This window comes from Protopterus annectens, chromosome 1.part0 (genome assembly GCF_019279795.1).
Source record: "Protopterus annectens isolate FY-2018-M chromosome 1.part0, PAN1.0, whole genome shotgun sequence".
Lineage (NCBI taxonomy): Eukaryota > Metazoa > Chordata > Ceratodontiformes > Protopteridae > Protopterus > Protopterus annectens.
The window spans coordinates 649,327,053-649,354,554 of NC_056725.1; positions in this window are offsets into that span (position 1 = coordinate 649,327,053).

Genomic DNA, 27,502 nt, shown 5'->3' on the forward strand with positions numbered 1-27,502 from the left:
CCACCATGTTTCTACATATGCATGTGGTATGCTTGCTATGTGATTTCTACACAACTGCTATTCTGTGTTATTGGGGATATCTATGCATGCTGTTGGACATGCTCTGGGATTGTGTGGACTATTACAACCCACATATGTTCCATGACAGTGACACAACAGTATGTGTAGGGGATATTTTTCAGTAGGAACACCTCTCCCACCTAATGTGAACATGTTACCAGGCCACATCACATCCGTGACCAACCATGAAACCTCATTATCTACTGTTCCCACACTACCTTCATGTGGAACCACCTCAGGGGATGGTGCCCCCCCAAGGAGCACACACAGATATATGTCTGTCACCCACAGTTAGTGCCAGGGTCTTGTGTATAGGGAGCTCCACAGAGACATGGGGTATGTGCTACATCATCTGGAGTCATGCAGTACACTTACACAAGGTTAGACATGCATGCTCCTCCTGCTCAGCCCACAGCCCAGGCACCTTTATGACCATGTAGATGCTGCCATATATGTCCATGGGTGGGCACCATTTTCCCTTTGTTCCCATATGGGGACTCAATGGCCTCCACATTCCAAACAAAACTACCCATCCACAGTGTTTACCCACCACATGTGTCATATACCAGCCCTGTATGCTGTCCTGTTTGTCACCCAACCAAACCTACATACCAATATGTGCCTACTACCCTTCACCAACATAGATATCCCACCTTCTCAAACAATTGCGATGCGTTCCCAACATGGGTTACACACCACACTCCATTTTTCAGCCATGTACTGGTGTGTAGATATGCTGTGTATTGATGTGTGATGTTCTCACACACGTGTCATGGCAGGGGACATGTATTGACATATATATATATATATATATATATATATATGTGTGTGTGTGTGTGTGTGTGTGTGTGTGTGTGTGTAGACATAAACACACACACACGCACACACACATATATATATATGCATGTATGTATGTATGTATACACACACACACACACACACACATATATATATATATATATATATATATATATATATATATATATATATATATACATATGTATATATATGTGTAGATATCATTTTGTGTTGTTTATATACCTACATATATATATGTATAACTGTCTGAGGTTCTGTAGACATACACAGCTGTGAATACATAAGCTGTGAATATATATCACACATATATTTATCTGTATGTGGGGTGCATACAAACATCTTGTCCATACTCTTGTAACTCTCTTTACTTCACAGCTGAACTGCTCTGCCTTGCTGCAACACAGGCAGGTGTCACATGTGAACACAGACTAACATTAGAGGGGTATATATGGTGACAGATTTTAGATAAGCATATTATACAGCTATGGCAGTTGGGCATGCTATGCTACACTTTAACATGACTGTTCTACAAGTGGTGTGCTCTCACACCCATGTGTCTATCATGGGAGTATTAATACCACCACCAGCCGTTGGCCACAGTAATGTACAGAACACAGATATCATGGGTCACATCTTTGCCATTCATTGCTGATCTGCACAGTTGACAGGTATGTCCCACTGCCCACAGGGACAGACACTATTGTCCAGAGCAGTTGTTGAGCAGAACATCATTACAGGAACAACTACTGATGGCACATATAAATCATTTCACATTATATATCCTATTATTCTATGCCATATACTACATGCACATGCAAGTAAATACATATATGTTTCACATACTTTTTATGTTTTTTTTTTCACTGTAACAAATCCCTGAGCTTTGTTATTTGTTTTTAATTTATGTTTTTTTTTCTCTCTCTCTCTCTCTCTCTCTCTCTCAGTCTCTCCAGTAGAGTGATTGAGCTGGTTTGAATAGATTGCAGCATGCTTTTGTAGGTATTGCAAATGATCAGGTGATGGCCTCTGCACCAGTCAGTGTCCACCAGTTGCTAATTGCATGCAGCCTGCTGTGTAGTACTTCAGATAAAAACTGTCATGGCAACCCAGTATTATAAATTGCTGACTTCTGTGAGCGTTGTCCCTTCACCTTTCCAGTATGGAAAACATCCTTCTTGTGTGTGGACTTCAGTGTTACAGACAGCAGGTAGCAATACCTCTTACAGCAGAACCTGCAGACACAGGCCAAATACACATTTGGGTAAGGTTCCAGACCTGCAGACAGCATGAGTAGTGTTGTTGTGTGCATTGTATCTTGCTGGTCTTACAGGGTTTCTGTGTACATGGTACTTTAGCATGGAATGTAGTCTGCCTGCATAGTTCTCAACTGTGGGTCTATCTATATGATAGCCAGAGGATTGGCTGTTAGGTTTTGTCTGTGCACCACACAGGTATTGTTCCAGATGTATCAGTGGCATTCTGTCTGTTGAGTGCTATCAGTACATGGCTACATCCATTTGTATTTCAATGTCATATCCCTACATAAAGGTATGCTGCACACAAATTCTGTAACACAAGCAATTTTCAGGGTGTGTAACAGCAATAATGCAAATATGGCCCTGTGTTCCTGCCTCTGTCCTCCACATATATGCCAGTCTTTGTCCTGCTGTGATACAGAAAGGGGTTGTTAGGTAATGGCCTATCATTATTTACTGCTAGCATCACTGCTATCATCCCAGTCATGTCATGGACTTCCACACTAACTGTTGGGCAAGGTCCATATATATGGGGGCAACAGCTGGACAACACATATGTGCACTTGTACATTCCAGAGGTCAGTGTGTGGTACACAGTGTTCCTTGCCCTTGTACAGCCTTTTATGGGGGGGGGGGATGTCCAATGCCATTAACCTGGGCTGTGACACCTTTTCAGGGATGTAAGTGTTAAGACACATTGAGGTATAAGGGTGTACACTTTCATACATTCCTCCATGGGAACAGTGGTGGGTTACAGCTTACAGTGTTACACAAAGATAAGTCAGTCAGTGTGATAGTGAGATGTTAGGTTAAGCAATGTTATGTATGAGATACTGTAACATTACCACAAGTACTACATTTTCCCCTAGGACTTGACTACAGGGTGTAATTGGAGGCTGCTGAACTACATCTGTAATTGCTGATTGTTACTTATCTTAAAGGCAAATCCTGTGCATACTGTTGTACTAATTGAAGGCCTTGGCCTGGACAGCATAGTATGGTATATATCCACACTGCTTGCATCTACTGTTTTGCGTGGGCCTTGCATTCATCTCTGATTAAATATTTCAAAATTTATGTGGTGTAAGTACTGGCATGCATTATTGTATAGTACACAAATAAAGGTTTTCTGTGTATGCATACCTGTGTGTCATGTCATGTCCTTTGAATTGTGGGTGGGTATATGTTTAATGTAAGTATTCTCATTTGTGGGAATGGTTGCCACACTGCACATTTCACAGGTGCCAGTTACAGGGCTTGTGGCTGAGGGATATACTTTGCACCCAGTACTTCCACACTACATCTACATATGTATGGCTACTAATACCTTTTGTCTGTGTATATGTTCCTATATATATCTCATATATCTATATCTATATATATGTATCTATATATGTGTATGTATATATATATATATATATATATATATATATATATATATATATATATACATATATGAACATATTTATCTATCTATATACAAATTATGTTATATGATTATTTATGAGTCATATATATATATATATATATATATATATATATATATATATATATATATATATCTGTCTATCTGTCTGCATTTACAGATATATATCTGTACATATGTCCATGCATATTCGGCTCATATTTTGTCCTGTACCTCATTCTCTTGGCAATTGACATGGATGATCCCAGCATTGAAGTCAGTAACTAGTGCCAACAATTTTGTATTTCAGACTTCATCTCCTTCTGCATATGTGCTCTAATACATATAACTGTGTAACTAGCAACATTTTAGGTGTATTAGAGCAGTAGTTAACATATATCCCTATTTGTACCTACATTGTGGCACACTTTGTCCAGACTTCTTGCATTAACAGGTTGTGTGGTATGATATTACTACATTTCCTGTACTGTTGACTGATTGTGCTGGATGATATGTTTGTGAAAACATCAGGGTTATGTATATGTGCCATGGTTTAGCGGTAAATCACTTTGTGTATGGTGTGCAGGGTCCTGGGTTTGAGCCTTACAGAGGCAGTTTATTTTGTTTCTGGGCAGAACACCGCCCATTGGATGCAGACTGATTAAAGCACTTTAAAGCATTTGTAAGCAGGTTTGCATAGAGCTAAGCACTGCCAACTGCCTGTTACAGTTTCTTACACTCAGCTTCTAAATTGCTTAACCTGTGTAGGCATAGCTTACCCCTGTGCAAACAGGCTGTTACCCGCTTACTGCTGCTTAAAAGTGCCTACTCTCGCTTACCCCATGCTAATTTCTTTAAAAGAAAAGAAAAAGGGGTGGTAGGAAAGTGGTGAAAAAGGTGCACAAAGAGGGAAAGACAGTAGGCAAGATAGCAAGGGATGTGCAGGAAGGGTGTAGGGAAGGTCCATAGCTGCCCATTTCTTTTACAGCAACAGCTGTGCATATGCAATGAATTTGGAGGTACATTTGAACACTCCAATCCCTGGGAGAGGGGTGAGGACAGAAATAATATGTTGCGATGCCAATTAGACCAGATTACATGTGTCCAGTGAACATGTGTGCAAAATGGACAGCTATGTATGGGGTGTGATTTTTTTTTTTGGGAACAGCTTGCCCTCTTTTTGTTTTTTTTTTAAGGTGAGAGTGGGATGTTGGGGAAGGAGAGTAGGTATGCTGGGGGAGGATAAGTTGGGTAGGATGACAGACAGCTGGTCTCAAAACTCCTTATCTAGCTCCCTATGCACCACGGCCTGGACCTGACAATGGGTGACATGTTCCTCTCCATGCCTGCTCCTGGGGAGGGGGGGGCAAGCCCCATCCCCTGAAGCAGTTCCACCCAAAGGTAGTGCAGGGCCAATGGACGAGGAGGTCCCAGGCTGGGCTCCAGACATGCTGGTGCCCAGTGCCATGGCCAGCTGAGGTGGGACAAGTGGGTCTGCTGAGACCGGCCTTCCCATACGAGCTATGTTGTAGCAGGTTTATGACAGATATGGGTTAGTAATATTCAACAGCATTCAGGATTAGTTATAACAGCATGCATAGGTATTCCCATTAACCCAAAACACCAGATTTAAAACAGCTGCAGAGCAAGCAGAACACATGCATTTATGGAACAACAGTGGCTATTACAACAGCCTGCAGGTTTCATTGATGGCAACAGACCACCAATATGGGTGTATTTTAACATGGCACATGCACAGAAACAAATGTGAATATTTATAAACCATTAGGACATATGTCCCAACATAAGTTTGGAGTGTACACATACCGACTGAGGTGTGTCATTGGGTTAGTTTTATACATATGGTAGGGGTGGGAGAGAGAGTTCAATTAACAACTAATATATCCTTGTAGTTTTCACAATATTCTTAGTCACTGCAGTGATATGTCCCTTACATGTATTATTACACTACATAATGGCCTTATATTATACACTGGTATGTTTATAGATTATTATATACACAACCTGTGTCTTACATACAGGCGTGACAAGCTGCAGGTGTTAATTCAACCTATGTTGAGAATTGCCCTCATACACTTTGGATGAGGTGCTAGAATGACAGGTTTGTTTTCATATACATTCTCTGAGTATGTACACTTATGAGTATCAGTTATGTGTCATTAATGGCTGCCTACATTTCTTGGATCATCACAATGATTTTTCAGGGGAGCAGGGTACCAGGCTGGTGATGTGGGCCATTTATCTGGACATGCTGGACAGATTGCAACAGTTGTGGGGTATGAATATGCATATAACTTTCTATTTGAACATTCTAGCAAATTCTGTAATAGTTGGGTGTAATTATGCATACAGCTTTCTATCTGAACATTGTAACAAACTCTGTACAGTTGTGGGGTATGATTATGAATACAACTTACTAGCACTCCCGGGATTCAAACCCTTGCTGTGTATGACAAAAAAATTACAGTTAACATCACAGTACATTGTGCTATTAGGGAATTGATATGAAGCTTTCTACTGTTTTCTGTGTAAATCTCCCTCACTTGTACAATATGACTGACCTCTTGGCACTTCCAACATTGTTATACAGAACTTCATACACATTTTATATGCATACCACAGTGTGGGTAACTCTGCTTAATACAACAGTACTATTTATAGTATGCAACAGTTCAGCAACATATGAAAGAAGAGTAAACAGAAGCACTCCAGGGGTTATACCTTATTTCACAGAATATTACACATTTATTTCTACTGGTACAACACTTTCTAAGGCTCTTATATTTATTTGTTATAGCAGTACATGCTGAATAATTACTAACCTGCCTCTTGACACAGCCTTTGCAACCTAGCATCATGGGCTTGCTGGTTTGCAGCCCGCTCATCTGCAGCTGTCAGAGAAATACAGTGATATTTAGCCATACCTATCCATAGTATTCACAGGCTAGGCAATCATTAACTACTTAGTAGAATGAGTACTTACTCAGTACTGGGGCACTAGGCATCTGCCGAGACTCCTGGAGCCACTCTTCCAGTACATCCCCCCTCCACCACTTCAGATCAGCATGGTGGTGCCTGACCTGCTCACCTGTCCGGAGGATACCAGTGGCATTGGTGAGGTCACGAGCGAGACTGTACCAGGTCTTCATTTTATACTGTGTGCCCTGGTACTGGCCCTGGAGTAGTCTCTGCACATGGTGTTTTACCAGGAGCCATACCATGATTTTTGACTCCTGGATGCCCCAGAGCTGTGCTCTAAATCAAGTGCCTTCACCCACACCAGCCATTCTGCCGGAAGTAGGAAGCTACAACCAGTTATGGGAAGCATTCCCGCCTGTGGGGTTTAAATATAGCCAAATTCCCGCACTTTAAGTGATTGGCCAGTTTTGAAAAGGCTAAGCTATGGGCAAACCTGCTTACCTAGAGTTGGCAGTGCTTAAGGAGGTATACCAATAGGCAGATTCAATCGGCTGCCCTACACATTGGTTACACTTAACAAGCTAAGCTGTGCAGCGGTTAGCATTGCTTAACAGTTAGCATTATATTTGCTTTTTGGCAGTGATTTATTATTCATTACAGGTTATATATATGTCTAGTAGACATGATTTATATGTACATACACTGTATGGGGTCCTGGGGACTTCTACAATTTATTACGATAACACCGCACATCTGTGCTTACTGCAGTACTCCAGTTCACATATTAATGTGATGTAGCTGGGTATGCAATATAAGGCTGTATAGAAAGTCCTTTCACATGTTCAGCTTGTTTTCCTCTGGAAAGGTTTGTTTCCTAAAACCTCACTCTTATGTAGTGTTGTGTTGGCGTAATGGTTAAGTACTGTGACTGCAGAGTGCAGTGTCTACGGGTCACAGCCTGCAAAGGCTTGTTATTTTTTCCTGCCCAGAACAGCAGCTGATGCATACTGACTGGTCAAGGCACTTGTAAGCAGGTTTGCGGGGCTTACTGCGAGGATAAGCCATGCTAACCTACTGTTACATATGCTTACACAGAGTTAGCTTCGATCTTGCTTCACCTGTGGGCGGATTGCTTACCCCGCGCAAACAGCCTTAAACCAGCTTACTAGTGCTTAGGTGTGCTTACTATCACTTACTAGTGCTTACTAGTGCTACATTTTAGACAGTAATAGTGTAATGGTTCTTAGGGAGGTGGGGAATTTGAAGACATGTATACACTTATCATTCATTATGCAGATTACCTTCTATTTGTATCTGTCATACTGTATGGATCACGTGATTATCTGTGGACTTTGCAACATTATGACACTGATTCCTCACATCTACATTAAATGCAGTATTGCAGTTCAGAAATATATGGTTTTTATTAGGTTATGCAATAAAAATGTTTATCATAGATAGTGATTTGGAAGGGAAAATGGAATGTATTGCAGGGGGACTCGAACCGGGAACAACTGTTTGTAAGGCAAATGCTCTGCCCACTACACTATTGCTGTACTTCTTAATTTGCATATATCTTACTTTTTATCCTCTTTCTGCTATTTCACCTGTATTAACCATAGCTAAGTGATGAGCAAATCCATGAACCTACAGTTAAACCTCGTCCGTTTTATTAAAAAAAATATTACTTTTTATTTTTCATCTTCAGTATTGCTTTTATACATGTGGGGGGATGTCGCTGGGGATATACATATATCTTTGAGTGATCTCGCTCATTGTTTACGATCATTCTGCAGTCCTTCATTGCAGGGGCGTGTATATTGTGAGATCTCGGCTCTCAGACACACCCCCTGCACTCGTCCATGTTCCATGTAGGATTTGGAGCTCAGGCAGCATGCCTTCATTAATAGGCATGGTGCGCTCCCATCCTCCTCCTAAGTGGCCGCTTCTGTGCAGGACTAGACTAGTCCTGCAAGGAATATTAGTAAATCCGGGGGTACCTGTATTAAAACTATTGCACTTTCATATTATATATAGATATATACACACACACACACACACACACACACACACACACACATACACACACACATATAAAATATGCAAATAGAAAGATGGAAACATGTTGCTACCTTAGATGTAGCAACCCTCAGCAGATCATTTTCTTGTTGTCTGACACAGCAAGGTATAAATACAATATTATTCTATATCATAACCTGTGGCATTTATATCCCTTCTGTAAAAGATGGATTGCTGAAATTAGTATTTCTATCTAAAATTTAACATAAGTTCAGAGTTATTCCACTATTTCCTAACAACAGAGACAGTTGTATTCCAAAGTATGTTACTGTAGTTTGTGTGTATATGTCTGTTTCGGGGGGGGTAATAAGAAACCATAAATCAGGTTGAATTCCAGACAAAACCAGTACAAGGAAGACCCATTGTTTCAGAAATTAAAATATATGCTTCTGCTAGCTCTTACATGTTGCAGGCAGCCCTTGGGGGTATGTTTCAGAGGAAGGAGACTGAATTTAGAAAAAATGGGTGATTTATGCAAGCCTAGAAATACAAATAAATAGATGTGGTTATCTACTGTGATTGTGAAATTGTTTGGGTGTTAAATGCAATGACATTTTCAATAAAAGTTCAAACAGCTCCAACCAGTTATTGAAATGAGCATATGTCTAATCCAGTCAGAAACCTCATATGAACAGAAAATCCCATGCAGACCAGGTGTTAGATATTAAAAGGATGGATCTATAGGATAGGCTTAATCTGGAAGCTTCCAAATACTAACAAAATAAATATAACATTCTCAAACAGATTTTTGGAAATAGTTGAAATCAAAAATGTTTGCTTCATTTTAATCCCTCTACTTTTCCTAACTCTGACCCTAACCTTCAATGTCATTTTGTGTTTATATATTCCTCTCTTATAAATATATATTTTATATTTCATTGCATTGAACTTGGCATCCTCTTTATAAGTAAGCAGTGAATAACCTACACTCAGGACCTGCAACTCTAAGTTGACAATTGTGGTTCTCCTTACTTAAAAAGCTGTTTTTGGGCAAATAACTGAAACTTGTGCGCTGTGACTAGAAGAAACTTTGTGATATCTGAGCCATAGGGTTTCCCTCTATAAAATCATTTATCTTTGGTATGTGTCATCATTGCTACAGCATAAATGAGATCCATTGTAAATGCATTGCTGCCTGAAACATGACAAGTTCTCGGTAGATCAACTCTTTAGTCTTCAGGCATACAAGATGTAAAAGCAGCGGCCTTCTAACCATACCTCTCAACCTGCAGACAGTGAATATAGATACAAAGCTCTTGGAAAGTAAATGCATCATGCCAAAACTCTGCATATCTTATTAGTGTAAAATCTGAATACCAAATAGCACATAACTCTTCCTGCTTCCAAAAGGAATGTGGAATACTACTCAGAAAGATATGTTTAAAACACAGTGACAAAAATTATGAAAAAAATAAGCACATTATGAAATAGTGTAAAATCTGTATTGAAAAATTTTACCATACAAGGTTATTTATTTTTGCTTCTGAAAAAGTGAGGTGCAAGATGTGTGCCCTCTTTCTTCAAATTATTGTTGCCATTAGTATATGAATCATGTAATGTGGTTTTCTACATACTATACAGCCTCAAAAATCATATGTGATGAAGAGGGATTCAGAAAATTGTGTGACAGGATAAATCAATCAAGAAAATAAGAGCATCCTCCAAAAATAGGTGCATCATATGCAGGGGTAAGTCAGGCCTGGAACAAATGAGCGTCCCCCTTAAATAGAGACAGTTGTGCCGTCTAGTTCTAACCCAATGATGTAAATAAACACACAACAGACTCAAGCTGTATATATTCTCCTGAATTTCAAAAGCAATCCCATCCCACCAATACAAATTATTTTGAAATACTATTAATATGGAATTTTGAAGACCAGAAAGGCAAGGTACTTTAAAACATCCAGGAGAATATTGACAGCTAGCTTTGAAAAAGTAGATACATCACTACTGTTTCTTATTAATGCAGCAGTTTGAGCTGTTTCTATTAAGATGAGTCATTTTTTTCTTCAGAGTGAATTTAATATGAAATACTTATGTTATATTGCCAGTCCATATACCCTTAGAAGATTCTGATACAATCTGTGTATGTTGTTGAAATGACGTTCACTACACAGTGATAGTGCATGAATGTATTACAAATATCAAACTCAAAAAAAGTGCACGGACCCAGAAAAAGAAGGTGCATGGTTGGCTGTTTGTTTTGGATTTATGCTATGCTGTTTATTTTAATGCTTAGCTTAATGTTAATATAAATAGCCTTAAATATAATATGAGTGCTGGTTGTTTTTGTATTTAAATTTGTGGCCGTACACCTTTTTTTTCCAGGTCTGTGTACTTTTTTTGAGTTTGATATTTGTTTGTTGTGTTGGCCCAGTTTTTTAGTATAAATTCTTGAAATTCAAGAACTGTCTGCTTTGTTAACACTGATGATGCCAGTGGGTGAAGCTGGTTTGCTGTCTGTTTTTGGATTTATGCTATGCTGTGTATTTTAAGGCTTGAAGTTAAGAAACCGCCTTAAATTTTGAGTGCTGGTTGTTTTTATAGTTTGTTAAAATTTGTGACAGTGCACCTTCTTTTTCTGGATGAGTGCACTTTTTTCAGTTTGTTCTTTATATATATGTATGTATATATATATATATATATATATATATATATATATATATATATATATATAGAGAGAGAGAGAGAGAGATTTATACATAGTTAGATATACATATATGTATATATATATATGTATATATATATGTATATATGCATGTATATTATATATATATATATATATATATATATGTATATATATATATATATATATATATATATATATATATATATATATATATATATATATATATATATATATATATATATATATATACACATACTTAGAATTCTCATAATAAGGGAAGTAATAGTTTTCATATCAGTGTATAAGTATATAATATTGCAATTTGCTTGATCACATGCTTTGGACTGTGCGAGCAGGTGGTGCACTTCCAGTTTTTCCTCATTTCCCCATCTTGTACTGTAGTGTGACTGTGGAGTTGTTATATATAATTTTGAGGGCAACTTTCCTGAAAAAAACATTATCTCTCTCTCTCTCTCTCTCTCTCTCTCTCTCTCACACACACACACACACACACACACACATATATATATAAATATATATATATATATATATATATATATATATATATATATATATATATGTTTACTATCAGAATTCCAAAGCCGCTTCAATTGACCGGCATGTGGTTGAAAGGCAGTTTTCAAGTGGGCAGAATGTCGATTCAAAATACACCGACTACACTACAGTGAATGGGTAGTGTAGTTCAAGTATTTGAGTTCGACATTGTGCAGGGAGATTGCAGTTCAGTGAGGAACAGTGAATTAGCCCATTTCCTCACTGTAGTACAATCTTGGAGTTGGTATATTTAATTTGCAGGGGATATGGGGGGAGAAGCCCCCACATGGGGGGTGCATGGGGGCATAGCTTCCCCCTACAAAAATGGTACAATTAATGTACTGTTGATTGTAGAGTGTAACGGTATGTTAATGTGCATAACATGGGTGACTGACATCATCTCCTGCTATGTCAAATACATCGAACTATGGATGTCAATGTTTTCATTTTCGATTTGGTTGCTGTTTAGAAATTCAGAATTCAGTATTTCTGGTCAACATTTTGACTGGTTGACAGATGCAGTTTCAGAATTTCAATAGTAAACCTATATGTGTTTATATATATATATATATATATATATATATATATATATATATATATATATATATATATATATATATATATATATATAGCATAAAAAGAAAGAGAGACAATGTATATCATGTCATGTCCATTAGCACAAATGGTTAAGTACAATCACACACAAACAAATCAATTTGTACCTGTGTCTTTCATATACATCTATATCTATATATATATATATATATATATATATATATATATATATATATATATATATATATATATATATCTAAATGTATATATAAACTATATAAACTACTGTACTGGAAAAGTAATCATATATTATAAATCGTAAATAAGAAAAACTCAGGCATGAAAGAAAAATACATGTGGTTCATGCATGAACAGAATCCCAGTTTCCTCATTCATTCGTTCACAGATTTTGTTTAATATTTTAAATGCTCATTATTAATGATTATTTTAATTATACAAATGCAGACTTGACATGATTCCCTACATGGATTTATTAGCTGCAGTTTTTACAGCTGATGAGATAAACCACCAGCAACATTTGCTTCCAAATAAAACACTTGGCTTTGTGATATATGATTCTTGCTATTCAGACGTTTTGTCCATTGATGGTACTTTGAAACTTCTCTCAAGACAGAAGAAAATGATCCCAAATTATTCCTGCAGTTTATTTCCTCCTCTGGCTGGCATTATTGGGGACATGCTGTCCTCTTCATGTCTTCCTGTTGCTCGACTTTTGGGGCTCTACAAGTTTCCACAGGTAATATAGTATAATATAATATAATATAATATAATATAATATAATATAATATAATATAATATAATATAATATACTCATGAGTAGAAAAGTGTAGTAGCTGCATTGTTTAAGCAGGTTTTATCTTTGCTTCAGGCTTAGTTTGGGAACCACACTGAAATTTTACCTCTGAGATTAGAGCACACACCATGTAATATTTGCATATTCAGTTGTTTGTAGGGATGGGCACATTTCATGCAGCTTTCTTGGACGTTGATTATTTATTGTATCATTATTTTGCAAACTATCATGGTTTAATGCCGAGTTTTGGGTCTACATAAAATGTCATATATAGCAATCTTAACTCAACAAACCATCAGCGCAGGAAATCTCAAAAAGTTCAGAAGAGGTCTGGCTTGAGGCAGAAGGAAATTAATGAGGTACCCTGCACCAGGGCTTGCCAAAAAATCAGCAGGGTTTCATTGTCCAGTGGACTTCACATTGTAATTAGTTGTACATTTTCTTGACAAAGTTAATTAAGGAAGTAATTTAGTTTCTTATGTGCAATGGGAAAGCACATCATAACCAAATGACATGGGACACTCTACCTTTACTGCCTACTTCAAATACTTACAACTACGTTTTTGACTGTATCAGTGCTGAAGAAGAATGGCAGCCAAATAATGCCCTCTCCCACTCTCCCTCTCTCTCCGTCCCCCTCTCTCATGACTCCTGGGTGCTATAGCTGATTACATTTTCATATCTCCTGCCCCCTAGATGGCCAGGCATACACTGACATGAATGACGTGATAACAATGCACATGTGCACGATCTGTTCAGCAGTCAGGAATGTAACCAGGAATCTACATTGAGTACTTACAGTATCGTGCTTTTTCTCCCAATCATCATTTTAAAAATACATATGTGTTTCCTGATATTGCCCTGTATGCCCTGAGGACTTTTTGTTTAGTTATTTTATTTTTTAACCCTGCAAATGATCTGTTGTGCAGACCCTTTCAACCATGACCTGGGTCACAAGGGCAAGGATAATAAAATATAAAAATATGTGGACAGCTGACATATTGCTGGAGGAGAACAATGTACCCACAGATATCCTACATGGACATGAGAACATGCAAACTGCATCCAGACAATGACTAGAAATCAGGACTGAAATCCAAAGCCTGGAGCTCTAAGAGAAGAGTCTTTTCACTCAACCACTGTGCTGTTCAAAATGAAAACAGAGGTTGCATTACTTCCAGCTGTTGGTTAGAGGGCTGTTTTCAAATGCTTAAACATGTCAAGCAGTGCTGTTGTGTGTAGATCAATGTTGCTGGCCTTAATATTGACTGCCCTAGATATATTTTACCATCTGAGAATCATACTGTTTTTAAAAGATGCCCAGAAAAAAAACATTCATCTGAGTGCACCATGTATACCAATTTACATCCTAGCCTGCATTCAGTCATTAACCTGAAGTATGCAGGACTCCCTATCAAAAATATGAAACTTGAAAGTCCCACAAATGTAAAAAGCAAATCAGTTAACATGAAACTGCAGCAACCATCATAACTCACTGTAATGACATTAAAGTATTTTTTCAGAGGGGGGCTTTGCCCCTTAAGCTTGATGTAGTAGGCTGAGCCCTCAACACCTTGTTACTTATATGTACTTATACAAAGACTGCTATACTTCACAATAAAGGGAATATTCTGAAGCTTCATATACTCTTACTATGTATTCAACATCTGACATTCTCACTTTCGGTTCTGAACATCACAATAACAAGTTTCAGAGTTTTGACAGCATCCTGTCTGGGTTTGCAGCTCACCTATAGTTATTTGTGAAGGTGAGAGGAAGTGAATGCATGCAGGGGGAGAAAAAAATGACAGGCAACAGACAATCTCAAATACACCATAAAATTGTCTCAGATGTAAATCGCTGTCATAAAAGTTTGGACTACACAGTGTTAACCATTCCAAGGCTGACAGGTAATCACTTGCTTTTTGTAAAAACAGCCCAGAACTGTAATATATGCTGTGACATTAGCTACAGATGCTCTTTTCATGAGGCACACAGACAGGATGAGCAGGTAGTTAGTAACATGCACCCAAACCATCTTTGACAGAGCATCTCTCCAATTTCAAGTGCCTTTACACATACATCCCTCAGGTGTACATGAAGCTCAAGGTGAAATGTACCTTATTGGGAGCTCACTTCTATCATTCTATCTATAAAGATTAACATTTTTCTAGTCCATAAAGATTAATGCTGGATAACGTCCATACATAAAGCAAAGATCAGTCATTTAATAGTATTTTATTATTGGAACAAGCAGCCCAAACTGTTTCATGTCCTCAAAGGTAAAAGGAAATAACCCAGCAAAGAAGTCATCCTTTTATTTATTTATTTTCTGTTTGTTTACTAACTAAAATGGAAAATTAATTCACTACTGAGTCAGCACAAAAAAAGCTTTCCGAGCAAAATGTTTATATAGACAGACTGATCATCAGTACAAGAAAATGCAGTTCAAGAAATTATTAATTTAAAATGCTATTCTGCAACTTTCAGATACTCCATGTTTCAACAGAAAAGGAACGGTGCAATTCTCACTATTATAAAAAAATAACTGCACTCTTGTTCCCTGTAGGTAGCTGTATTATACAGACAGAAATAAATGTAATACTTGACATAATATATTTAGATACCAAACCATGATAAACAGATTTGAGTTAGATACAAACAATAACTACACTAATATGGTGACTTCTGGTCTTCAGGACACTGGTAAGTAGAACTAAAAACTCAGTGTAATATGTCCTTCAGCTAATAACGATGTACGAAGCTAAAATTTAAAATACCATTTTTTTCGTCTGTGTTTAGAGCACTGGTTTCTCTGTACCTGCTGTTACCGAACATTGCGATTCTTTAGATATTTCTCTTTTATGAAAAAAAAAAAAACTAAAACAATATGAAGTTAAAGGACTTCTGTAAATCTTTTCTGCACAGAATGGTTAGAGATGATGGTCATCAGAATGTACATTTAGTAATTAATAGGTGTAGTTTATATAACAAAGTGTACGACTATTGGTCATTAAAATGACACATATCCATCATCTATCATATCTGATTTTATTTTGTGTAGTGCATTTATTTATTCTGTTTGTTTCTAAATATACCAAAATTGTCAGTCTGTTTAAAAAAATACAGTCTAACAGCAGATATGCACTGTGCGGTCATCCAGGCTTTATAAGGGGTTTTATAATGCTCTACGATCTGAATAAGTCACAAATCCTGTCTAATCAAGAACTTAATATCTTTTTTCTTTCACTGAAGTAAAGTATGGTGTTAAGCCTACTCATGTATATGGAATTCAATCTCTATGTTTGATGTGACCACATCTTCAAGAAAACTGATCTAAATATTTTCCTCACTTTCGATGAAAAATCACTTTGCTATATCGTCTCTGATCTTTCCACTTATACATTCATAGGCTCATAGGTGTTTACTAGGCTAATGACCACAAGGCCCTTTTTAAGTTTAGCCATGCATCCCAAATCTCTGGCACATTCTGGTAGCCTTGATAAATGTAAGCAGGGGCTTGGAAGATAAAACATTTATAAGCAGGGGCCATTTACATACTGCCTGTGTCCATTAGACACATAAGTGCCAATCCAGGGATGAATTTCTTGTTCCCCATCCAGTTGTCCAGCTTACACTTGAATTCGGTTAGGGAGAAACTCTGTTTCGCATGGATGGGGAGCCTGTTCCAGAGAAGGGATAGCCTCTGAGATACATACCTGTCTTTCCATCAGGTCCTATTTATATCACAGGCAATGTTTAAGTCTTTAGAATGGGCAATTATGGTGCTATTTGTTTAATGGATATACAGGAGGTCCATCAGGATGGGGTCTGACAATGCCTTGTATGCCAGGCACTTTGCATCTTCAAATTATGTTATCTTGTTATACAATGCTTCTCTTGGTTTGAAAGTATGGGTCCATTTGAAGAGAAGTGTAGCTATGGTGCAATTAAGGGGCAGCATCCCTGGGTGCAAAGTGTTAAGGGATGTGACTGAAGTTGCTGTGTGGGCTTTATTACAGTACTGGCATTCAGAAATGAATGGTGATGCTGTAAGTTGTACGGAGCTAAAGTGCTGAAGCACGGAAGTGCTTAGTGGGTGGTGCGGTAACTGTACTAAACCACTTTTTACAATGTATATTTGTATATATAGCAATTGGTTTGCTACAGTTTAAAGCAGATTTTTTGACCCTCAATGGAAGATTTGAGGAGCAAAATTGGAAAAAAAACATACCTTGCTCCTTAACAGAGGAGAGACAGGTCAATGAAGACACATTTTTTGCCCATGAGTTGAGGAGTGCAGACCTAGTAAACTAGGAGTGCCAGACTGGGGATCAGAGAATGGACCTTGTTTTGCTCCTCAACTTAGAGCAAGTGAGGGTTGCCAGATTAGGGAACAGCACCAGGTGCTAAATAAGCAAGATATGCCTCTGCATTTGAACTTTGCAGATTCCCAGGACATATTTAAATATTTGTTTCCATTATAGTTGTCTCACCCACATCCTGTCTACAGGACTGAACAGATTAAGTTCATGCAGTCTTTACATGGTTTCTGGTGAAGAATATGCACCACTGTTCTGTCATACTCGATACTGCTACTATTATGTTTATCCTGATGAAATTAAATCTGCAGAACTAGACACAGTCTTCAAGATGGGGGTCTTAGCAACCATATCATATAGAAGGAAAATAAATCTTGCCTTCTACAGATGACTCAGCTTTTGTAGCTTACCAATATTGTGTCTAAGTTTGTTATTACGTTATATACTGTTTGCTTGCCTGTACATTATGGTACTTCTATCCCATGGTCCATTTCTGGCCTTAATATTGACTGCCCTAGATATATTTTACCATCTGAGAATCATACTGTTTTTAAAAGATGCCCAGAAAAAAAACACTCATCTGAGTGCACCATGTATACCAATTTACATCCTAGCCTGCATTCAGTCATTAACCTGAAGTATGCAGGACTCCCTATCAAAAGTATGAAACTTGAAGTTGCAAGTCGCACAAATGTAAAAAGCAAATCAGTTAACATGAAACTGCAGCAACCATCATAACTCACTGTAATGACATTAAAGTATTTTTTCAGGGGGGGCTTTGCCCCTTAAGCTTGATGTAGTAGGCTGAGCCCTCAACACCTTGTTACTTATATGTACTTATACAAAGACTGCTATACTTCACAATAAAGGGAATATTCTGAAGCTTCATATACTCTTACTATGTATTCAACATCTGACATTCTCACTTTCGGTTCTGAACATCACAATAACGAGTTTCAGAGTTTTGACAGCATCCTGTCTAGGTTTGGAGCTCACCTATAGTTATCTGTGAAGGTGAGAGGAAGTGGATGCATGCAGGGGGAGAAAAAAATGACAGGCAACAGACAATCTCAAATACACCATAAAATTGTCTCAGATGTAAATCGCTGTCATAAAAGTTTGGACTACACAGTGTTAACCATTCCAAGGCTGACAGGTAATCACTTGCTTTTTGTAAAAACAGCCCAGAACTGTAATATATGCTGTGACATTAGCTACAGATGCTCTTTTCATGAGGCACACAGACAGGATGAGCAGGTAGTTAGTAACATGCACCCAAACCATCTTTGACCAGAGCATCTCTTCAATTTCAAGTGCCTTTACACATACATCCCTCAGGTGTACATGAAGCTCAAGGTGAAATGTACCTTATTGAGAGCTCACTTCTATCATTCTATCCATAAAGATTAACATTTTTCTAGTCCATAAAGATTAATGCTGGATAACGTCCATACATAAAGCAAAGATCAGTCATTTAATAGTATTTTATTATTGGAACAAGCAGCCCAAACTGTTTCATGTCCTCAAAGGTAAAAGGAAATAACCCAGCAAAGAAGTCATCCTTTTATTTATTTATTTTCTGTTTGTTTACTAACTAAAATGGAAAATTAATTCACTACTGAGTCAGCACAAAAAAAGCTTTCAGAGCAACATGTTTATATAGACAGACTGATCATCAGTACAAGAAAATGCAGTTCAAGAAATTATTAATTTAAAATGCTATTCTGCGACTTTCAGATACTCCATGTTTCAACAGAAAAGGAGCGGTGCAATTCTCACTATTATAAAAAAATAACTGCACTATTGTTCCCTGTAGGTAGCTGTATTATACAGACAGAAATAAATGTAATACTTGACATAATATATTTAGATACCAAACCATGATAAACAGATTTGAGTTAGATACATACAATAACTACACTAATATGGTGACTTCTGGTCTTCAGGACACTGGTAAGTAGAACTAAAAACTCAGTGTAATATGTCCTTCAGCTAATAATGATGTACGAAGCTAAAATTTAAAATACCATTTTTTTCGTCTGTGTGTAGAGCACTGGTTTCTCTGTACCTGCTGTTACCGAACATTGCAATTCTTTAGATATTTCCCTTTTATGAAAAAAAAAAAAACTAAAACAATATGAAGTTAAAGGACTTCTGTAAATCTTTTCTGCACAGAATGGTTAGAGATGATGGTCATCAGAATGCACATTTAGTAATTAATAGGTGCAGTTTATATAACAAAGTGTATGACTATTGGTCATTAAAATGACACATATCCATCATCTATCATATCTAATTTTATTTTGTGTAGTGCATTTATTTATTCTGTTTGTTTCTAAATATACCAAAGCTGTCAGTCTGTTTAAAAAAATACAGTCTAACAGCAGATATGCACTGTGCGGTCATCCAGGCTTTATAAGGGGCTTTATAATGCTTTACGATCTGAATAAGTCACAAATCTTGTCTAATCAAGAACTTAATATCTTTTTTCTTTTACTGAAGTAAAGTATGATGTTAAGCCTACTCATGTATATGGAATTCAATCTCTATGTTTGATGTGACCACATCTTCAAGAAAACTGATCTAAATATTTTCCTCACTTTCGATGAAAAATCACTTTGCTATATCGTCTCTGATCTTTCCACTTATACATTCATAGGCTCACAGGTGTTTACTAGGCTAATGAGCACAAGGCCCTTTTTAAGTTTAGCCATGCATCCCAAATCTCTGGCACATTCTGGTAGCCTTGATAAATGTAAGCAGGGGCTTGGAAGATAAAACATTTATAAGCAGGGGCCATTTACATACTGCCTGTGTCCATTAGACACATAAGTGCCAATCCAGGGATGAATTTCTTGTTCCCCATCCAGTTGTCCAGCTTACACTTGAATTCGGTTAGGGAGAAACTCTGTTTCGCATGGATGGGGAGCCTGTTCCAGAGAAGGGATAGCCTCTGAGATACATACCTGTCTTTCCATCAGGTCCTATTTATATCACAGGCAATGTTTAAGTCTTTAGAATGGGCAATTATGGTGCTATGTGTTTAATGGATATACAGGAGGTCCATCAGGATGGGGTCTGACAATGCCTTGTATACCAGGCACTTTGCATCTTCAAATTATGTTATCTTGTTATACAATGCTTCTCTTGGTTTGAAAGTATGGGTCCATTTGAAGAGAAGTGTAGCTATGGTGCAATTAAGGGGCAGCATCCCTGGGTGCAAAGTGTTAAGGGATGTGACTGAAGTTGCTGTTTGGGCTTTATTACAGTACTGGCATTCAGAAATGAATGGTGATGCTGTAAGTTGTACGGAGCTAAAGTGCTGAAGCACGGAAGTGCTTAGTGGGTGGTGCGGTAACTGTACTAAACCACTTTTTACAATGTATATTTGTATATATAGCAATTGGTTTGCTACAGTTTAAAGCAGATTTTTTGACCCTCAATGGAAGATTTGAGGAGCAAAATTGGAGAAAACATACCTTGCTCCTTAACAGAGGAGAGACAGGTCAATGAAGACACATTTTTTGCCCATGAGTTGAGGAGTGCAGACCTAGTAAACTAGGAGTGCCAGACTGGGGATCAGAGAATGGACCTTGTTTTGCTCCTCAACTTAGAGCAAGTGAGGGTTGCCAGATTAGGGAACAGCACCAGGTGCTAAATAAGCAAGATATGTCTCTGCATTTGAACTTTGCAGATTCCCAGGACATATTTAAATATTTGTTTCCATTATAGTTGTCTCACCCACATCCTGTCTACAGGACTGAACAGATTAAGTTCATGCAGTCTTTACATGGTTTCTGGTGAAGAATATGCACCACTGTTCTGTCATACTCGATACTGCTACTATTATGTTTATCCTGATGAAATTAAATCTGCAGAACTAGACACAATCTTCAAGATGGGGGTCTTAGCAACCATATCATATAGAAGGAAAATAAATCTTGCCTTCTACAGATGACTCAGCTTTTGTAGCTTACCAATATTGTGTCTAACTTTGTTATTACGTTATATACTGTTTGCTTGCCTGTACATTATGGTACTTCTATCCCATTGTCCATTTCTATGATTGTTGGTACAGATGTTCTTCGTATTGTTCATTGCTGGAGGAGTGGTAACACTTACCTCTGCTGCAAAAGGCCCATATCCTGACCACCTTCCAGAGTTTTGTCTCTTCTCCCTGTCACCTTCCACCTGGATATTAACATTTTCAACTAGCATCCATGGCAGGTTCCTTGATTTGGCAGTGCCCCTCAACTGTAAGTTAAGGAGCAAAAACAAAAAAAGACAAAGAAAGAAATTCTCCCCATGCTAAAGATGAGGATGCTTCAACAAAAGGCATATTGTTTCTTCCAAAATGTCTATAATGTCAGTTATATAGGTACTGAAATACAATGACCCCATTACTGACCACTCTGGTATTACACTGGTAATCAGACTTTCACTGGGCCATGCCCAATCTAAAATGAACCACTACTTCTTTTGTATAGACAGCTCATGCTACCACCCTATGACCCAAGCAAGGGTTATCTGGTAGGTTATTTAACTTTCTCTGCAGTACTATGTTAAATGGCTTGTTGAAATCAGCACAGGCTACAGCTCTCATACCTTTCTGTTTTAAATGCTTGGTTGTTTATTCAAACATTCTATCAAATTTGCCTATCATAATCCTTCTGATTTTAAGCTACATGATACCAAATTTCTTTCCTTTGTTAGTCATTCACTGATATTGCCTACAGCAGTAGTAAAACTGATTTGTTAATAATATAATGTTTTGTCTGTCTTCCTTCCAGCTGAATGAAAGAAAATTACATCTGATTATTTTTGGTCTGCGGGTAGCTTGATTTCTGCCAGCAATTTAGTGAAAGATGATGCATGGTAATTCTTTCAGAATTACTTCATAATATAGAACTTTGATAAAAACAATTATCTGAAACTCCTTTTCATCTCAAATTGCAAATGGAGTTTTAAGAGCAATTCTTCCTGTACTTAATATAATCATCTTAGGGTTGAGGCACTTTACTGGTAAGAATAAATCCCTTGTTCTGTGACCACGTTCAATGAAAATAGTTTTCAACAAATTCACCAACCACTATAATTTACAGATTTATGTTTCATAGAGTTGTCAAATTCCACTGAAAGCAACATTTCATGTGTTACCAGTTATCTCCTTATTACTCCAAGGATTCTAGGAAGACTCCTACCAGGAGTGATAGATTTGTCTTGCCAACAGCTTGAGTCTGCTGAACCTACACACATTATATAAAGCATTGAAAATATTATGATTCTGTTTCACAAGGATAAAAACATGTATTCATGTGTGATAATGTATGTATACTCATTTAAACATGCAAAGTGTGTGAATTTTCTTGCAGTAACTCTCACAGGCAGCCAGTCAGAGACTTTGCTCCAGTAAAAAAGAGAGCAACCTGGCAGGGTAAAATTAGTAGGTTAGTTACTCATCGGAGAGACAGAGATATTTGCCTTGAAGGATGGCCTGGAACTCTGGGGTGAGAAAGGACCCAATGAGGGCTAATATGAGAAGTGAAACTGTGCAACTATGATTTTAGGACTGAGAGTAAGGCTTAAGAGAAAGGCCTAGAGCCTTTGGGAAATGAGAGAGGGAGGATTAGGAGAATGATCTAAATGTAGGACTGATATGTGCAGTGCTTGAGCCCTGGCATTGATAGCAAGGCCTAGGATGAAAGTCTAATGAGAACACATTGTGGATACCAAAGTTTAGAGGGGGATCTAGGAAATAGGCCTACCTGTATCTCAAGAGAACTTTTATGGACTGCAACAACTATTCAACTGTGTAATGATGCTCCCCCAGATATAATAAAATCCATGTAGGCATAGTGTAGAGCCTACACAGAAGGTGCCGTGGCTATGTATGCAGTTCCCCCTTGGTAGCACACCATTAATATTAAAGATAGCGCATTGCTTAGGGAGAGCCATGGAACACGGTTATTGAATCATTGTAGGAAGTGTGTTACTAACTGTGTCTGCAGATGAGTAACTCACCCTCAGCACTGTCAAAGTGTATTATATCAATGTAGTGAAAGTTATTATTTGTTGTTTTTTTTTTTTTTAATCTGTACGGCATGCAGCAATTGACACATGCCAGACATCTAAAAATAGAAACCGGATACATTTTATTATGAATGCAAAGGTCAAGTTTAAGCATAGCTGAGTGGGGTTGCAAGGCATGGCGTGGTGCTCAGCAGTGCTTAAATGTAGCTGAGAGGTATATCTAAAAGTATAGCAGCATTCTACACATGCATGTCGCCAAATGGTTAGAGTGACAACTGTAGGTGCAGGGTGGGAGTTTGGTATAATAGTTAAGGTGTTTGTCTTACAGACATAAGGTGCAGGGTTTGATTCTCACATGGGGTAATTGGCTAGGCTTAAAATGGCCCACAAGGGCAGTTAGCTTAGTAGTAACCTATGCCTATGACTATGTTTGACTACACAGAAGGGTTATTAAGCATTTATTTTCCAAATGCAAATTATGGCAATTATTTTTAAATCCTGATGTGTTGTGCTCAGCTAAGCTCCAATAAGCTCTACTAAGACATGCCAAGCACTGCTTAAACAAGATCAATTTTGGTACTGTTTGCACTGTGCAGCTCCACTTGTCTGGTTTGTGCACTGCTAAGTGGTGCCAAGAATTGCTAAGCATTGCCAGTTTAAGCGCTACTCAGTTGAGCTTAGATGGTTTGCACAGTGCTAAGCAGTGTGCCACATTTTTAAAGATTGCCCAGTGGCATTAAAGGGCAGGAAAACAGGCTATATTAAGTGTAATAGGCAGGAATACTGCAGAATCCATTGGATTTCAACCTGTGAGGATACTATGGTAGGTGTCAGAGAGGGTTCACACTTTTGGATGCAGCAGTGGGGCACTGAGGAGTCCAGGGTCATGTTCGGACTCCTAGTGAAAAACCACGAACACCAGCTCATACAGGGTGGTTACTGGGGCTCGAAGTGCAAAACAGAGCCCTGGGACTGGCTGGCAAGGGATCTCAACAGTGCAACTGGTATCCATCATACAGGTGAGCAGTGTCGTTACCACCATGATGACCACATAAGGTGAAAGGGGGCTCAACTGGATGCATGGCCGGGCAATGTCCCACATGTGTGTAAGTATGCTTACCTTTGTTTCACCAATATTTAATCTTGAATGTCTGCTAAACTGGTATGTATAATGGTGTGTTTCCCTCCCAACAGCTGCAGAAGTGAGAGCTCATAACGTTGAGGCACATGCAGGGAACCTGTCCAGATTGCCCCATGAGCGTGGTGAGTGTGGACATACCTTGCAATCTATAGTCATATAAGCAAGAAAGAGTAAAGTATTAACTGCCATTAGGTATATATAGTTTTGATTGTATTGCAATGAATGTGGTCATAGACCTGGACTGCAATAAGTGACTATTGCCAAATGTACTGCAATAAGCAGGAAACAGTAAAGCATTAACCTTGATAAAGTAAATCAAATAAAGTTTCTATTGCAATAACTGTGGAAGTACAGCTGTATTGCAACACCTGTATTACATTAACTGTTGGTCAATAAAAACTCAAAACGATACCAGTAAATGCATGAAGGTATCTATAATAAACTGTTGTGCAATACTTATGGAAAGAGAGCTAATATTTCATCCCAGTAACAATATATTGTGTACAACTGCATTTTATTTAGTGATGTATACGTTACCTAGTCTTTCTCCCATGATTGCAGTTCATGCAGGTATGTCCAGCTGTCATTGCACTGTATTAGAGCACTGTAGTAGTAGTAGTATTAGTACCAGGTCATATTTTGTTTCCAGGTGAGCTCTACAACAAAATCAGTCAGTCAGATATCAGCAGTGACTCAGTAGCTCAGTTTGTTTAATTTTGTGTATGAAGTTCATTTTGCTAGACACAGACCAGGGTTCAAATCCAGTTCCATGTACTAATAAATATTATTGAATCAGATATGTTATGATGACAGATATTCTCTCCACAGGGACTACTGATAAATTGAGTGAGGTAGCCCGTAGTATGTGTAAGTAATTGCTTGTTCAGATGTCACAGACTGTTAAAATCATTATCATGAATGTGCTATTTATTTAAACAATAAAGGAAACAGGTTCAATAATAACAAACTATAATAAAATAAAATGTGTAATTACAGATATCATTGTCTCCACAAGGACAAATGTAAATGGGTGAGATAGCTCATAGTATGTATAAATAATTGTTTGTTCAGATGTCACAGACTGTTAAAATCATTATCATGAATTTGGTATTTATCTAAACAATAAAGGAAACAGGTTCAATAGTAACAAAATATGATAAAATAAAAGAAAATGTGTAATCAAGGTATGGCTGTATTCCTGGAATGTCTTGCAAAGGTTGATGCAGTCAATTACTACATGTGATGCATAGGGCCCCTGCAGTCAGTGATATTAGGTACGATCCCCATGCCTGCCTAGCAAGGCATGATAGTTGTGTACTCTCTGTTCTGTACACATGCATGCCTCTCAAGTGTCACACTGACATGGAATGTAATTAGTCTTGTGTAATCCCTCTGTCACAGATGTATCACTGACATGATTATATGTCAATATCAAGTTAACAGTACATTAGCCCACAGTACTCCTTGGTGGTTATATAGGTCCACTTGATGTGCAAGTGTTCTCTGTAGTTGTGTACCTGCAGGTGTTACTGCTTGGCCCATAGCATCCTATGCCAACAACTTGAGAGGTATGTATGTGCTACAGTAGCTATAAGGCATATTTACACATAATGAAAGGACAGACCTGTATAGTAGATAGCAGTACTGTTGTCAACTATATAGCCCATGATGGTATTAATGGATTGTATTTCTTTCTCTTCTCACCCCTTATCTTCATATATTTATTATTGTTATATATTGGTTGTGGTTTACTTCTAACATATGTTGTTCCATAAACTTCATTTTGGGCATGTGTTTTATTGCTGTTCTGTATTACTATGGTTGCATATTAACATATCTTGTTGAATTACCTATTCTGTTGGCCTTATGCCATAACTCTTACTGGCATGCTGTTAATATACTGACTGTTCTGTAATTTATTGTTGTGTTTCATATAATATGCACTTAACTGTAATGCAGTTATTTCCAGTGTTCTGGCATGCTGTTATTACTAACAATGATTTTGTTCACAACTCACCTATGTTAAATGCTTTACCTCCATACCCACAGCACATCTGGGTAGGCCAGTTCCTGCTGATCCACCTACCCTACCTCAGCCTCTGATGGCATCAGGTACCAGTTTGGCTGGAACCCAAGCCAGTGGTGCCCCTCTGCTGGCCCTGCACCACCTCTGGGTGGAACCACCTCAGGGGATAGGGCCCGTCCCCCCTGAAAGCGGTGGCAGAGGGGTGGTTGTCACCCAGGATCAACTACCAGCCATGTTGTGCAGGATTGTGCATAGGAGTTATGAGCAATGCCTGCACCATAGTGAGAGCAGACTGGACAACCTTGTGGAGCCTGAGGGCCCTGGCACCCAACATCCAGCACAGCCACCTTCGGGGCAGTGAAGGAGCAGTGTTAACTGCCCATGGGTGGGGATCTCAGTCATGCTGCTGCTGCCTGCAGGTGCAAGCACCTCTGATTCCACAACACCCTCCCCATCCAAGTTGTTTACCCCTCTCATGTGTCACACACCACTCCTGTATGCTGTCTTGTCTGTCTACAAATGCAACCTCTCCTACTCAACGTACCTCCCCACGTGTACCTACATCCCTTCCCCAACATTTGACTCTCTCTTTAAAAAAAATGGGCACCTGTCACACAAAAAAATATCTCTCCATACATAACTCTCCATTTCACACATATGCCCACTGGACACAACGAATTAGGTCTGATTGGTTTGACAACACATTTCTGTTGTCTTCACCCCTCTCTCTGGGGTTTGAGGGTCCAAATTCATGTACAAAATCTGTAAAACTGCACAGCTGTTGCCGTACAAGAAATTGAAAGCTATGATCCCTTCCTACACCCATCCTGCACATCCCTATCTGTCTTTCAATATGTTCTTCTGCTTGCCC